General features: G+C 56.7%; 1 long non-coding RNA gene across 2 annotated transcripts; it reads left to right on the top strand.

Moving 5' to 3' along the window:
• Positions 1 to 3,455: 3,455 nt before the first annotated feature.
• On the top strand, positions 3,456 to 14,552 carry LOC127493502 (uncharacterized). Of its 2 annotated transcripts, XR_007923730.2 has the most exons (4): positions 3,475 to 3,721; positions 6,024 to 6,987; positions 7,694 to 7,798; positions 13,893 to 14,532. It is a non-coding gene; the product is annotated as an uncharacterized lncRNA (long non-coding RNA). The 2 variants fall into 2 exon arrangements; XR_011390198.1 differs by having other exon boundaries at positions 3,456 to 3,721; positions 6,024 to 7,798; positions 13,893 to 14,552.
• Positions 14,553 to 14,803: the final 251 nt, after the last annotated feature.

Below are 14,803 nucleotides of genomic sequence, written 5' to 3'. Positions count from 1 at the left end.
ACGGAGAGGCGGCAGTGAGGGGTGCAGATTCCAGGGAGGGTCTCAAACCCTGGGCAGTCTCCCTTTCTCCCCCTGGGCGGGAACAGGGCTGATCAGGACTGGGCTCCGACCACAGAGGTGCGCGGAATGTTCTGGAATGGGACGGGGGCCAGAGCTCCGGCTTGGGAAGCTGTGGGAACACAGTCCTGCCCTCACACACACGCACACCCGCTCTGGGCTGCTCCCACAAAGGGGAAGAACTGCGCATGGCCCCTCTTACACGGGGCGGCAGGGAGGGTGTGGCCGGTGCTCCCCTTTGAGCAGGGATCTGTCAGCGGAAGCTGCCTTGGTGCAAATCCCAAGTCCATGGCCCATTCTGGCCCAGCGCGGCCTGTCAGGGTCCCCTGCAAATACCCAGGGTCCTGGCTCCCTCCACGCGCACCCACGCCAGGCACAGAGCTGAATCCGAATCCACTTCTGCTCTGAGCCCCGCGTCACCCCGCACCAGCACATCCAGGAAATGCTGGGGCCCCGAGGGAAGCTTCCAGAAGAGTTAGGAAAGCCGCACGGAGCCACCAGAATTCAAACTTGAACACACAAGCCTGTAGCTCCTTATGCACACGCCTCTCCCCTGCACTTGAATGCATTTTTGGGGCCCAAGGAATCCTCTCTCCAGGGCACCCTGGTCCTGGTCTGATGGAGACAGGTGCCAGGGCCGAGGCCAGCGAGGCCAGAGCTGGACGAGGTGGACCAGGTGGAGCGGCCGGAAGGAGGACACTGGGGTGAGGGAGGCTGGACAGCGTGTCCTTGGGGGCAGGGCCCCAATTCTTGGTCCCTTCCAGCTGGAGGGAAAGGGGTGCAGGGCCTGGGAGAGTGCCGCCCCGGGGGCCACGGGGGTGGGCCCTCTTTCAGCGAGGGTTAAGGTTAGGAGGCCTGGGGCGGGTACACCTGCCCCTGTGTCAAGGAGGGGCCCCACCCGGAGGGGCCCCAGGAAGTGACAGCCCACTTAGGGCACAGGCGGGCGGTGAGTCAGGCGGCCCGGCCCGTGGAGAGGCGACGCTCCCTCCCCGCCCCGCCTCGCCCCTCCTCATCCCACTCGTGCTCATCACTGCCCCGCCCCACCTTGGGCCCCGCCCAGCTGCCCCAGCCACGCCCATCGCTGCCCCGCCCCGCCCCCAACCAGGTAGGGGGCTAGCGGAGGGCTCCCCCCCCCGTGTCCATTCCTCTCTCTGGAGCCCTGCGCCTTCAGAACTTTTAGGCCCCGCGGGCTGCCGAGGGCCACAGACGACCCCTCCCATGCCGCAGGTGCCCTGCCACTCAGCAGGTGCCAACCCCATGCCCAGGACAGCTGTGGTCTGAGGGGCCAGGGCATGCCCAGCGCTTCAGGGCCAAGAGGTTTTCTGGGGTTTTAAGGTTTATTTATTTATTTATTTATCTGAAAGGCAGGGTTAGAGAGGGAGAGAGATCTTCCATCCTGTCGTTCACTCCCCAAATGGCCTTGGCCAGGAGTCAGGAGCTTCTTCTGGGTCTCCCACATGGGTGCAGGGGCCCAAGGACTTGGGCCATCTTCCATTGCTTTCCCAGGCATATCAGCAGGGCACTGGATTGGAAGTGGAGCATCCAGGACTCGAACCGGTGCCCCTGTGGGATGCCGGCGTCATCACAGGTGGCAGTTTAACCGGCCGTGCCACAGCGCCGGGTTCCACGGCGGGCCCCACATCGGCCAAGGTGCTCATCATCCGTGGGGGATCATCCTCCTGCAAACAAGAAAGATCGGTGGGACGGCACTGGGTGGGGGTCAGGTGCGTCCATGCCAACCTGAGTGACGATCCTGGTGCTAAGACAGGTGAACAGACCCCACTAGGTAACCCTGTGGCTCGTGGCTGTGGCTCGTGGCTCATGGCGCTGCCCTGCGAAGCTCAAACTCCTTTTCCTTTGCTTTGTGACTTCTCCATAACTTACGGATTAACAGCAATTCAAGTTGTTTGCTTTTTCTTCTGTTAATCTGAGGTTTATCAGGCTCATTTGCACTCCCCAGCCACAGAACTCGAGAGTAGAGGAAGGTTTTCTTCTCCCTCCCACCCCCTCCGCTATGTTCTGTGATTTAATCTGATCTGTAAGGTTTTATTGTATGATAAATAATTGGGAGGAAGACATATTCAGTTAATAATTGCAGCAGGACATGCTTGAGAAAGTCTCTCTACACCTATTTGCATGCTGCCCAGCGCTTCCAAGAATATCCGTTTCCTGAGTCTGCAGGCAAACAGATAAGAGGCTTCTTAGCAGAGATTTGCAAGCTTAAAGCAAACAAAAATGCGAGGTGAATGCTTTTCCTCCTCTGAGGAGGACTTTCTTCCTGTGTGAGGTGACTCACGGCCCTGGCTGCGCCTGCCCATTGGTCATTCTTCGCCGACAGTGGCCACGCCTTCATTTCTGACCTGTGTGAGGGAATGCACGAGCGGGAAGTGGCGGGAGTGGGGACGCGGTGTGGAGGGCGAGCAGGGAGTCCGCGCTGTCACCTCCTGCCCCTCGTCCTCCTCCTCCTCTTCCTCCTCTTCGTCATCACCATCCTCTTCGTCACCCCTGACCAGTGGCACGTCCTTCACGGCCAGACTCAGCCACAGCCCTTCTCGTCCGCGACACCGAGACCACAGATCCAGGGACAGCCCTGAGCCGTGTGCTGTGCTGGCTCCTGCCTTAGGAGCGGGTGCTGGCCACTGTCACCAGTTCCAGGTCCTCGGGGACCAGGGAGCGCTCCCAGAAGTCAGTTATCCATCCGTCCAGTGAGGATTTGGGGCTGTGCAGGCCCAGGACGAGGCGTCGGGGACCTGGGCGTGAGTCCGGGACAGCAGGAAGGAGCCAGCCCTGCAGTCTAGACCGAATCAGCGTTGGAATATTCTGCTCACTCTGATCCCCGGACGGGGCCAGAGAGCCGAGGGCTGCTCCTGGGGTCACTGGAGTTAATAGAGATGTGAGAATTTCAGGTGTTGGGGCCAGCGCTGCCATGGGGGAGCGAGTAAAGCTGCTGCTTCCGGGCCAGGATCCCGCATAGACTCCGGTTCAAGTCTCAGCTCCTCCGCTTCAATCCAGCTCCCCGCTACTGCACCTGGGCACGGCTCAGGTGCTTGTACCCAATCGGGAGACCCACAAGAAGCTCCTGGCTTCCGACTGGCCCAGCCCTGGCCGTTGCAGTCATCTGTAGAGTGAACCAGCAGATGGAAGATCTCTCTCTCTCTCTCTCTCTCACTCTCTCTCTCTCTGTAACTCTGCCTTTCAAATAAATAAAATAAATCTTTTTAAAGAAACATAATTTCAGGTGCTGAGAACTCCTTGGCTCTGGGACATCTGCTCCACCCTCTGGAGTCTGCAGATAAGACTGACAAAGGGCTCCCAGGAGGAAGGGCGGACAGCTTTTACTTGGTGTTAACATTCTGAGTGTTGTGGGGGGAGGCGAGTCAGGAAGGCTGTGGCACTGGGGCAGAGGCGGGACTCCAGAAGCCCTCTGGAGGGGGTGAGTCAAGTGGGTGTGTCTCGAGCTCGCTGACAGCCCATTGGCTGCGACAGTGTTGGGAGGTGTGCTGTCAAGTTACCTGGACGGCCGCCGCCCACCTGCACCTGCCGCTGTCACTGTGCCCGGATCCCACTGGCGCCTGACATCGGCGGAAGGGACCGCTGAAAGAAAAGAGGGAGAGGAGTGGCTGGTGGTTTGGACTGTGACTTCCTGCATCCCGCACGTCTAGAGGTTCTGAGCTGGAAGGGGAGCGTGTGGGCCGGGGACAGGATGTGTTTGCGCAAGGTCGGGCTGTGCCCCAGCTTCCGCTGCGTCAGCCGCGTGGGCTGCTCTGGAGGGCAGCAGCGCCACGACAAGGGGCAGGAGGACGGGAGGGCCCCAGCAGGTCCCAGCTGCGAAGGGGGTGGGGCGGGGGCCTTCGGGCCGGACGTCTGGCTCCAGCTCCGGGCTCCAGCTCCAGTGCAGGTCCTGGGAGGCAGCAGGATGGCTCCGGTGGGTGGGTCCCTGCCACCCACGTGGGAGCCCTGCGCTGAGCTCCTGGCATTTGGGGAGTGAGCCAGCAGATGGGGAGCTCTCTCCTCGCAGATACATAAATTAAATGAAATTAAACAGATTTGGTTTCTAAGATACGCGCTTTTTTCTTTTTCTTTTTTTCTTTTTTTGACAGGCAGAGTGGACAGTAAGAAAGAGACAGAGAGAAAGGTCTTCCTTCTGTTGGTTCACCCCCCAAATGGCCGCTGCAGCCGGCGCACCACGCTGATCCGAAGCCAAGAGCCAGGTGCTTCTCCTGGTCTCCCATGGGGTGCAGGGCCCAAGCACTTGGGCCATCCTCCACAGCCCTCCCAGGCCACAGCAGAGAGCTGGACTGGAAGAGGGGCAACCGGGACAGAATCCGGCACCCCGACCGGGACTAGAACCCAGGGTGCCGGAGCCGCAGGCGGAGGATTAGCCTAGTGAGCCACGACACTGGCCTAAGATACGCTTTTAAAATGGGATAGGATGGGCAGGGCAGGAGTGTGCCCCACTCAAGTTGGGGAGATTGGCCTGGAGCCCGAGGGGTGTGGGGTGAGGGGCATCTGGTGACCGCAGATGGACTAAGCCTGCTGTCATCAGCGCATCCTCAGGGCACTTGGTGGGGGAGGGGAGGAACCGTCCCTGATTCCGACAGAGCTCCCCACGTGGGCGGAGCCAGGGCCCTGCTCCCAGGAGCCTCTGGGCGGGGGTCTGTCCAGGAGAGCCGGAGGACTCCAACGTGTGGCTGCATGCCACTTTTTTGTTTTTATTAATATTATTTATTTATTTGAAAGTCAGTTACGGAGAGAGGGGAGAGGGAGAGGGAGAGGGAGAGGAAGAGGGAGAGGGAGAGGGAGAGGGAGAGGGAGAGGGAGAGAGAGAGAGAGATTCCATCTGCTGGTTCATTCCCCAAATGGCTGCAGGAGCTGGGCCAGGCTGAAGCCAGGAGCCCGGAGCTTCCGCAGGGTCTCCCACACAGGTGCAGGTGCCGGTGCCCAAGCACTTGGGCCATCTTCTGCTGGTTTCCCAGGAGCACCAGCAGGGAGCTGGACCAGGAATGGAGCCAGCGGGTCTGGAACAGGTACCCATATGGGACGCTGGTGCCGCAGGCGGAGGCTTACCGGCTATGGCACAGCGCTGGTCCTCAAGCCACCCTCTCCAGCGAGGGACAAGGGTCGTGATTGTGGGCGTCGTTTTCAGGAGAAGCTGAGGATTTTAAAGAACAGGTCTCTAAAGGGGAAAGGGAGTTGCCAGCCCAGGGCCAAGTTCAAGAAAGCAAGAGGGACTTGAGTGCTCTCAGGAGCACAGAGCTCAGCATCAGAGACCCCCGGATAGGTTCGAGGGGCCGCAGGGAGGCGCGGGGCCACAGCAGGGGCGTCAGGAGGGACCACAGCAGGGACTGCAGCAGGGACAGAGGTGTGGTCTCCCTGGGAGCCGCGGGAAAGGGGTTGTCCCTCCCCACGCTGTCCCTGTGCTTGTGTGGAGGGCACTGCTGCGACCTGACCTCACACACTGATGAACGAACCCAAGGAGGAGCAGGCCAGTGGTGACTACAGGGCAGCAGGACAGCGCTGGGGACAGCACAGGCTTCCGCCTGCTGAGCTGTGCCGTCTGCCGCGGCCCCTGCACAGCTGACCCCGGCTGATGGTGCGGCTGTGACAGCCACGACCCTGTGCAGGATGCACCTCGCACGCCCAGGGGCCACAGCCCAGGCTCTTTCACCCTTTCCTTTGGCTTTTCAATGCCATGAGCATTTGGGGGACTCAGTGGGCATCATATGCACCCCCAGCTTCCCCCCCTCCCCACTCCTCGGAAGTCTGCAGGTCCTGGGGAGGCTCCGAGGCCAGGCAGGCTGATCTCCCACTCCTGGCTGGCTCCCCGGAAGCAGAGCTGTGAGAGCCTCTGCCGTGGAGATGGTACAGGCAGCGGCGCTGTCCCCACGCAGAGACCGTGTGTGGGCAAGTCCTGGGCTGCCGCCTGGCTGCCTTCTTTAGAACTTTTTATTTTTAAATTATTACAGATCAGGACTGGCACTGTGGTGCAGCAGGTTAAGCCGTCTCCTGCAAAGCCAGCATCGCATATCGAATTTGAGTCCCAGCTGTTCCACTTCTGATCCGGCTCCCTGCTAATGCACCTGGGAAAGCAGCAGACAGCGGGCCAAGTCCTTGGACCCCTGCAGCCACATGGGAAACCCAGATGGAGGTCCAGGCTCCTGGCTTCAGCCTGGCCCAGTCCTCCAGCTTAGGTGGCAATGACTGAACGTGAGTTACAGGGCACAGGGCACTTGGGAGAGCGTCATCTGCTCTCAGCCACTTCTACCTGGGCGCCTTCCTCTTCCCTCCTCCTCCCCCCCGCACAGGCTGTCCCTGTGACATCACAGCATCCCTGGCACCACACAGGGAGCCAGCACAGAGCAGGTGCCAGGGCACGTGCCAGCTCCACCCGAGTTGGAGAGCTGCGGCCACGTGCACTCCTTGGGAGTGGGAGTAAGGGGACAAGAGGTCACCGACCTCCCCCAGTCCAGGGACAGAGGCAGGGCTGACGTGAGCAAGTCGGCCGTGCCTGCGGGAACTGTGCTTCAGAGGGGCTCTCAGAGAGACGCTCTTTGTTATCCTGGCTCTAGTTCAAGTCTGGAAGCGGACTTGGCTGTGCACACAGTGACGAATCTCATTGCTGGACGCAGGCGTCACACAGGCGGGACCCGGTCCCTCACTGGGGGTGCACGTCTGCCGTTCTCCCAGGAAGTGCGAGTCGGTGCCCACGCCCAGGCCCTGCTCCCCGGGCACAGCAGCAAAGGCTCAGCGCTGAAGCCAAGGAGCGGGTGGAGAGCAAGTGAGGCCGGCGGCATGGGGCCGGCAGTGAGGAAGCAGGACCGAGACACCATGGCTCCATCCCCGGCAAAGCCATCCACGAGTGCCCCCGGCGGAGCCCACCCTGCAGAGGGCGGATGCCAGCCATCCTCAGGGTGGCTCCTGGGAGCTCAGGTCTGTGCCAAAGAGAGCAGCGAAAACAGAAGCCCAGGCCTGCGGTGTGATGGACAGAGCCTGGGGCCCGCCCCTTCTCGGGAAGCCAGAGGGGCCACTGGGGCTGGGGGAGGTGGAACGAGGCCTGGGCGAACAGAATCCAGCCAGGGAGAGAGGGAGTAGGGGGTGAGGAGGACGCGGGAAGCCCAGGGATGGAGAACAGCAGCTCTTTCCAAGCCACCTCCGAAACACTCCAGTTGTCTGTCCTACTAAATCCAGGGCCACCGGGCTCAGGGGTGGATTCCGCAGGGGAGGGTCTGATTGGCAAGCCCGGGCCACGCTCTCCAGGGAGCAGGGGCACATCGGCACATGCCAGAGAGCTGGGGACAGGTCCAAGGAGAGTCCTTTCCCTTTTCTTCCACTGTGTGTGTGTTGGGGGGCGGAGCACCATGGAGGAAAGAGGGTGTCCCCTTGCAAGGCAGGGTGCAGAGGAGCCTGCCACAGGTGGCGTTTGCAGGATGTGTCTCCCAGCCCGAGTGACCCTGGACCTGGACAGGCACAGCTGGAAGGCCCCGTGGCTATAGGAGGTTGCAAGGGGGCTGCGGTGCCCGACTTTCTGTAAGCGCGTTGGGAAGCCACATGTCTGTCCACTTTATGCCTCTGTACAGAGCACCCGGGACTGGGTAATTCATAAGGAACTGAGATTTCTTTCTTCTTTTTATTGCAGAGACAGAGAGAGAGAACCTTCACCCACGGGTTCACCACGTGTCCACAGTGGTCCCCCCTCAGCTAGGGCTGAAGCCTGGAGCAGACCTCTGTGTCCTGATACAGGGTAATGTTCAAGATGCTTTATTTGAAAACAGTGAGGCCAGCGCTGCGGCTCACTAGGCTAATCCTCCGTCTAGCGGTGCCGGCACCCCGGGTTCTAGTCCCAGTTGGGGCACCGGATTCTGTCCTGGTTGCTCCTCTTCCAGGCCAGCTCTCTGCTGTGGCCCGGGAGTGCAGTGGAAGATGGCCCAAGTGCTTGGGCCCTGCACCCGCATGGGAGACCAGGAGAAGCCCCTGGCTCCTGCCTTCGGATCAGCACGGTGTGCCGGCCACAGCGCGCCGGCTGTGGCGGCCATTGGAGGGTGAACCAACGGCAAAGGAAGACCTTTCTCTCTGTCTCTCTCTCTCTCTCACTGTCCACTCTGCCTGTAAAAAAAAAAAAAAAAAAAAAAAAAAAAAAAAGGCAGTGCATGGTAGAAGGGAAGAAGGGAAGCTGGGTGGGATCTGTTTTTGTGCCTGATGTGCACTGACACTTCCTGGAGGGAGGGTCAGTGTGTTATGGTCGTGTGTGCCAAGGCTGGGTGGGTGGGAAGGAGCATTTCCACTGCTCACCTGTTTTGTTTCTGTTTCTGCTCACACATCCAACCTCTCTACTAAACATATTAACTAATAAAAATATTTTAGAACCAGGTAAATACTGATAACCTACTAGAAATATCCCATCATAAGAGGATGTTTTCTGATACTCTACAGCAAATACCACATTTAAAGGTTAAATGAGAAATCTCCCTTTGAAGTCCTCCATCTCTCTCCCATTCAACTGCCTGATGGATTCAGATCCAAACCTGTGCATGAAGACCAGAAAAAGAAGCAGAAAGGCATAACGTGGACAGCAAAAACAGAGCTGGTTGTAGGCCACAGTTAATACAATCTTCTGAAGACATCCATGAGGATTTTATAGCTAACACAGAAAGTTTATCATAGTCACTGGATTTCAGATAAATATATATATAGTTCAAGTGTAATCCTATACACTGAAAATAATATCATTTTAAATATTTATTTAATTTATTTATTTGAAAGAGTTACAGAGAGAGGCAGAGACAGAGATAGAGAGGTCTTTCATCCACTGGTTCACTCCCCAAATTTCCACATTTGGAGCTAAGCCAATCCAAAGCCAGAAGCCAGGAGCTTCTTCCAGGTCTCCCACGTGGGTGCAGGGGCCCAGGGTCTTGGGCCATCCTCTGCTGCTTTCCCAGGCACACTAGCAGGGAGTGGATCAGAAGTGAAGCATCTGGCACTTGAACTGGTACCCATATGGGGTACCAGTGCTGCAGGCCAGGGCTTTACTCCACTGAGCCACAGTGCTGACCCCCAAAATAATACCATTTTAAAATATATTTAAAATGGAAGCATTTTTTTCCTGGAAGAAATGGAAGAGATATAGCAAAAGATGCATAAGACTTTTATAGATAAAGCTACAAGATTATCATTTATAGATTATTTAATCTGTAAAATTGGTTCAGGTACATGAATTGAGGAATTAAAGGAGAGTTGTATACCATCTTCATGGATAGGAATATTTAGCATCTCACAAGGATGTTGGTACAGGTTCAAAGGTGAAACCAGAATAAGGCATCACAGACATCCACCAGATTGGTGGAGATACACTAGCAGCATTGGGAAGGACACAGTCAGCCCGAGCCCCCCACACAAACTCGACACAGCTCCTGGGGGCTCCTGTGAGACAGTCAGCCTGAGCCCCCCACACAAACTCGGCATAGCTCCTGGGGCTCCTGTAGGCACAGTCAACGTGGAGCTGTGTGTTCCTTATAACATGCTGGACTCCACCCCCCAGAGACTCCTGTGTGGACATCAGGAGACAGGCACGATAGTCAACTCAGCTGTATTTGCACTAGCAAAACCCTGAAAATGATCTAAATCTGGGCCAGCAAACCAGAGCACGGATCAAATTTTGTCCATCACCTGTTTTTATAAATAAAGCTTTGTTGGAACACAGCCAAAGCTGCTTGTTTGCACATTGTATGATGCTGCTAACACAGCAAAGTTGAGTCTTTTCGGCAGAGGGTGGATGCCGTTCCAACACCAAAATATGGACAGGCTGACTCTCTCCAAAGTTTACTGACCCCTAATGTAAATGCTCAGCAGGGGATGTGGATGAGTGACTGCAGATACATTTTTAAAACAGAGCCTCGGCTGGCGCCGCGGCTCACTAGGCTAATCCTCTGCCTAGCGGCGCCGGCACACCAGGTTCTAGTCCCGGTTGGGGTACCGGATTCTGTCCCGATTGCCCCTCTTCCAGGCCAGCTCTCTGCTGTGGCCCGGGAAGGCAGTGGAGGATGGCCCAAGTGCTTGGGCCCTGCACCCCATGGGAGACCAGGATAAGTACCTGGCTCCTGCCATCGGATCAGCGCGGTGCAGCAGCCATTGGAGGGTGAACCAACAGCAAAGGAAGACCTTTCTCTCTGTCTCTCTCTCTCTCTCTCATTGTCCACTCTGCATGTCAAAAACAAAAACAACAACAACAAAAAAACGGAGCCTCATGTGAAATGATGAATCTACAGCCGCATGTATCACAATGGCTAAGTCCCAAAAGTATACTGTTACAAAGAGCAGGTTGCATCGTGATACAGCTTGAGGCTATTTATAGAAGCCCAACATATCTTCAATATTGTATTTCTTTAAATTATATAGTGTGGGGCCGGCGATGCGGTGTAGAGGGTGAAGCAGAAATGCCAGCATTCCATCTGGGTACCAGTTCGTGTCCCAGCTGCCTCTCTTCTGATCCACCTCCTTGCAAGTGGCCTGGGAAAAGCAGCAGAGGGTGGCCCAAGTGCTTGGGCCCTGCACTCACATGGGAGACCTGGATGAAGGTTCTGGCTCCGGCTTCGGCCTGGCTCAGCTTCGGCCATTGCAGCCATTTAGAGAGTGAACTAGTGGATGGAAGATCTCTCTCTCTCTCTCTCTCTCTCTCTCTCTCTGACTTTTAAATAAATAAATAAATCTTAAAAGTAAATAAGTAAGTCAGATAGTAGGCAAATATGGAAAAACGGTTTCAAAGCTGAGCAACAGGTACATGCTTGCTGTATTTTTTTCCCGGTACTTGTCAGCATGCTGGAAATATTTTTTGATTTAAAAGCGAACGCCCTAATGAATGGTGGGGTCCTAGTCTGGCTGTGTCACCTGGGACCAGTCCCGTCTCCTTGTGTACCTCTTTTCTTTTTGGTAAAACTGAGAGTTATAAGGGCCAGCGTTGTGTCGCCACGGGTTAAACCATTGGGATGCTGTGCCTGCATCTCATATTGGAGCACCAGTTGGAGTCCCAGCTGCTCCGCTTCTGATCCAGCTCCCTGCTAATGCGCCTGGGAAAGCAGCAGAGGTGGCCTGAGTGCTGGGGCCCCTGCACCCATGTGGGAGACCTGGATGGAGCTCCTGGCTCCTGCCATCGGCCTGGCCCAGCCCTGGCTGCTGTGGCCATTTGGGGAATGAACCAGTGAATAGCAGCCCTCTCTCCCTCTCTGGTCTCGCTCAGACTCCCCTAGCTGCGAGGTTCCTGGCACTGGTTTCCCTACAGTCCGCTCAGTAAGCCGAGGGCGTGGTGCAGCCAGCCCTGCAGGCTCCGGGAGCTTGTTTATCTCCCCAAGAGATAACAGCTGGATACACAGTCTTGTCTTCAGGGGTCCTTTTCCAAGAACTGCAGGCCCTGAGCAGGAAGTAACCGCTGCCTGCCTGACTGGAGCCCACTCGCCCACCAATGCAATCCCCGGAAGAACCTGAGGTCACCGACCAAGCAAAGGGGGGCCGCGAGCACTGTGGACCGACAAGCAACCTGCACACCTTCAGCCCCAACTTTAGCCTCCAGGAACCTTTGTCCACCACCCCTGGGGAGCCCGGGGATTAAGCCCTGGCTGCCTGGCCCCTTGCTCTGCACTTCGCAGTCTTTCTTCTGCCACCTTGGGGTTGGTGACCAGCTTCATGGGGCTGGAGTGGGCCCAGCGTGGGGAACTTAATAGCAATTCCTCCAACCAGTTTTGGGATGTTCAGTAACCTTGGCAACAAACTTCTGCTACACCCAAGACAAGCTCGTCAGTTGGAAACTGGAGGGAGAAGGAGGGCTCCTGTTCCTGTAGGCGATTCCACAAGGAGAGTGGCCAGTGGAGGGCTCTCCTTACTGGAGGGTCCCCTACAGCCAAGGCAGAAAAAAATAAAATTTTGCGGTCACTGCCACCCCAAAATACATAGAATGAGGACACGGGTGGCCAGCGGGATGGTCAGAGCCTGTGTGCGGTTTGGTTGTGGCCCCAGCACAGGAATCCAGAGGCCTTGGCTGCTTCATGCCCAGGTGAGTTTGTTTCCCACTGTCCAAGCGAGCCGGTGCTGGGTATCGCGCTGCTGGCCTTCCCCTGACAGCAACACCTGGCCAGCGCCGGAGGCGACCGCAGCCGCAGCCGCGATCTGGCAGTGCTGCCAGCCCTTGGCAAATCATTTACACCGCATCTGCAATAAAACCCCAGCCGTCCATCATAAAAGTTAATGATTAGGTTCAGACGTTTCCAAAGAGCCTAGACTGCGACCGCTCAGAGAGATCGTTGTGTGCTGCTGCTTCAGAACTCCGTGCGAGCAGGATTTTAGCGCTCTTTCCAATCAGCGCCAGGCGGTCAGCAGCTTGCTTGCTTCTGTGGTTCCCAGGAGGACCCTGGAAGCAGATCTGGGCTCTAAGCTGGGCTTCGCAACGTCACAACAACAGCACTCAAAGCACCACTGGCAAAGGCAGAGCCCTGGGCCCGCGAGAAAACAGCGGCTTTTCATTGCAGGGGCTGAAAGCGGCATGTCTGTCTCCAAGTTCTATAAATACATCCTTTCCTTCTCCTTCCCCGGTGGGAAGAGGATGGAATTGAACGAGACAGTTGGTAGCAAGTCTCAAACCCTGCATTTTGCTATAACTGCAGGGTTTTAGAATGGATTGGGAAGACTCTCAGGGATCCGCAAAGCAGGTGGCCGGCCCCTGGCGGGGACTAGGGGACCCGGAGCTCCAGGAGTGCACAGCTCCGACTTCCAGGTGTCCTCTGGCTGAGTGAGGAGGGCAGGGGGCGAGGGATGGGCGGAGCCGTCAGCAGGTGCCCAGGTGAGCCAGCAGCAGGCAGTGAGGGTGGTCCGGGGTGGAACCAGAGAGCAGTGCACACTTTCTGTCTTACCTGGCTTCAGCTGGCTGGAGCCTGGTCACTCATCTGGCTGGAAGCTGGACTTCCTGGGTGCAGCCAGTGGTCAGCTGGTGATTGGCCTCTGCTCAGCTGTCAGTGCCTCACCTGTGTGTATTTCTTTTTTCTTCTTCTTCCTCTTCTTTTTATTTTTGACAGGCAGAGTTAGACAGTGAGAGAGAGAGACAGAAAGGTCTTCCTACCATTGGTTCACCACCCCCAAATGGCTGCTACGGACGGCACGCTGCGCCGATCCAAAGCCAGGAGCCAGGTACTTCCTCCTGGTCTCCCATGTGGGTGCAGGGCCCAAGCACTTGGGCCATCCTCCACTGCCTTCCCGGGCCACAGCAGAGAGCTGGACTGGAAGAGGAGCAACCGGGACTAGAACCCGGGATGCCGGCCCCGCAGGTGGAGGATTAGCCTAGCGAGCCACGTGCTGGCTGTGTGTATTTCTTGCAGGGACTGTGTCCACCTTTTATAATTGGAACCCCAGGACTCCGTGCTGTGGCTCAGCGGGTAAAGCCGCAGCCTGCAGCTCCAGGATTCCATATGGGCGCCATTTTGAGTCCTGGCTGATCCACTTCGAATTCAGCTCCATGCTAATGTGCCTGGGAAGGCAGCAGAAAATGCCAGCCATGTGGGAGACCCAGAAGGAACTCCTGGCTTTGGCTCGGCCCAGCCTCAGTAGTTGCAATCATTAGGAGAGTAAACTAGCAGATGGAAGCTCACTCGCTCTCTCTCTCTCCCTCTCTGTCTGTCTCTACTCTCTCTCTATAACTGTGCCTTTCAACTAAATAAATAAATCTTTAAAAAAAAAACTGTAATCCCAAACATCTCACTAAAATATTGTCATGTGAGGGTGTATTCCAGAATTTTCTATTTGGTTATATTCTGGGTTTTTTTTTTGTTTGTTTGTTTGTTTTTTTTTGCTTTCAAAAGGTTGACTGCAGTGGCCATCGCTGTGGCGTAGTGGGTAGAGCCACTGCCTGCAGTGCTGGCATCCCACATCAGCACCGGTTCAAGTCCCAGCTGCTCTACTTCTGATCCCACTCTCTGCTGTGGCCCGGGAAAGCAGTAGAAGAGGCCTAAGTCCTTGGGCCCCTACACCTGCATGAGAGACCTGGAGGAAGCTCCAGGCTCCTGGGTTTGGATCAGCGCAGCTCAGGCGGTTGCGGCCAACTGGGGAGTGAACCAGCAGATGGAAGACCTCTCTCTCTGCCTCTCCTCTCCCTGTGTAACTCTGACTTTCAAATAAATAAATAAATCTGAATCCTCCACCTAGCGGCACCGGCACACCGGGTTCTAGTACCGGTCGGGGCGCCAGATTCTGTCCCGGTGGTCCCTCTTCCAGGCCAGCTCTCTGCTGTGGCCCGGGAGTGCAGTGGAGGATGGCCCAGGTACTTGGGCTCTGCACCCGCATGGGAGACCAGGAGAAGCACCTGGCTCCTGACTTCGGATCAGCGCGGTGCGCTGGCTGCAGCGGCCATTGGAGGGTGAACCAACGGCAAAAAGGAAGACCTTTCTCTCTCTCTCTTTCTCTCTCTCTCTCTCACTATCCACTCTGCCTGTCAAAAAATAAATAAATAAATCTTAAAAAATAAAGTTGATTGCAACCTGTTAACTTGGTATGATAACTCCTTCTTGGGACCAGGCCACGTTAGAGCAGCAGTGCCTGGAGGAATCTGAGGTTCTCCTCCCCTCCCCACCCACCAGGCCTGCACAGGACTGAGCCCAGGGATCAGGACCGCGCAGGCGCTTGCCCCTTAGATGTGGTGGTAAATCAGTGTCCTACAGCAATAAAATAAAACTCGCAGGCCTACCCCCAGCTCCTGTGGGCCCGAGAAGAATCA

Source organism: Oryctolagus cuniculus, chromosome 7, assembly GCF_964237555.1.
Source record: "Oryctolagus cuniculus chromosome 7, mOryCun1.1, whole genome shotgun sequence".
Lineage (NCBI taxonomy): Eukaryota > Metazoa > Chordata > Mammalia > Lagomorpha > Leporidae > Oryctolagus > Oryctolagus cuniculus.
This window is presented reverse-complemented; position numbering and strand designations above follow the sequence as displayed.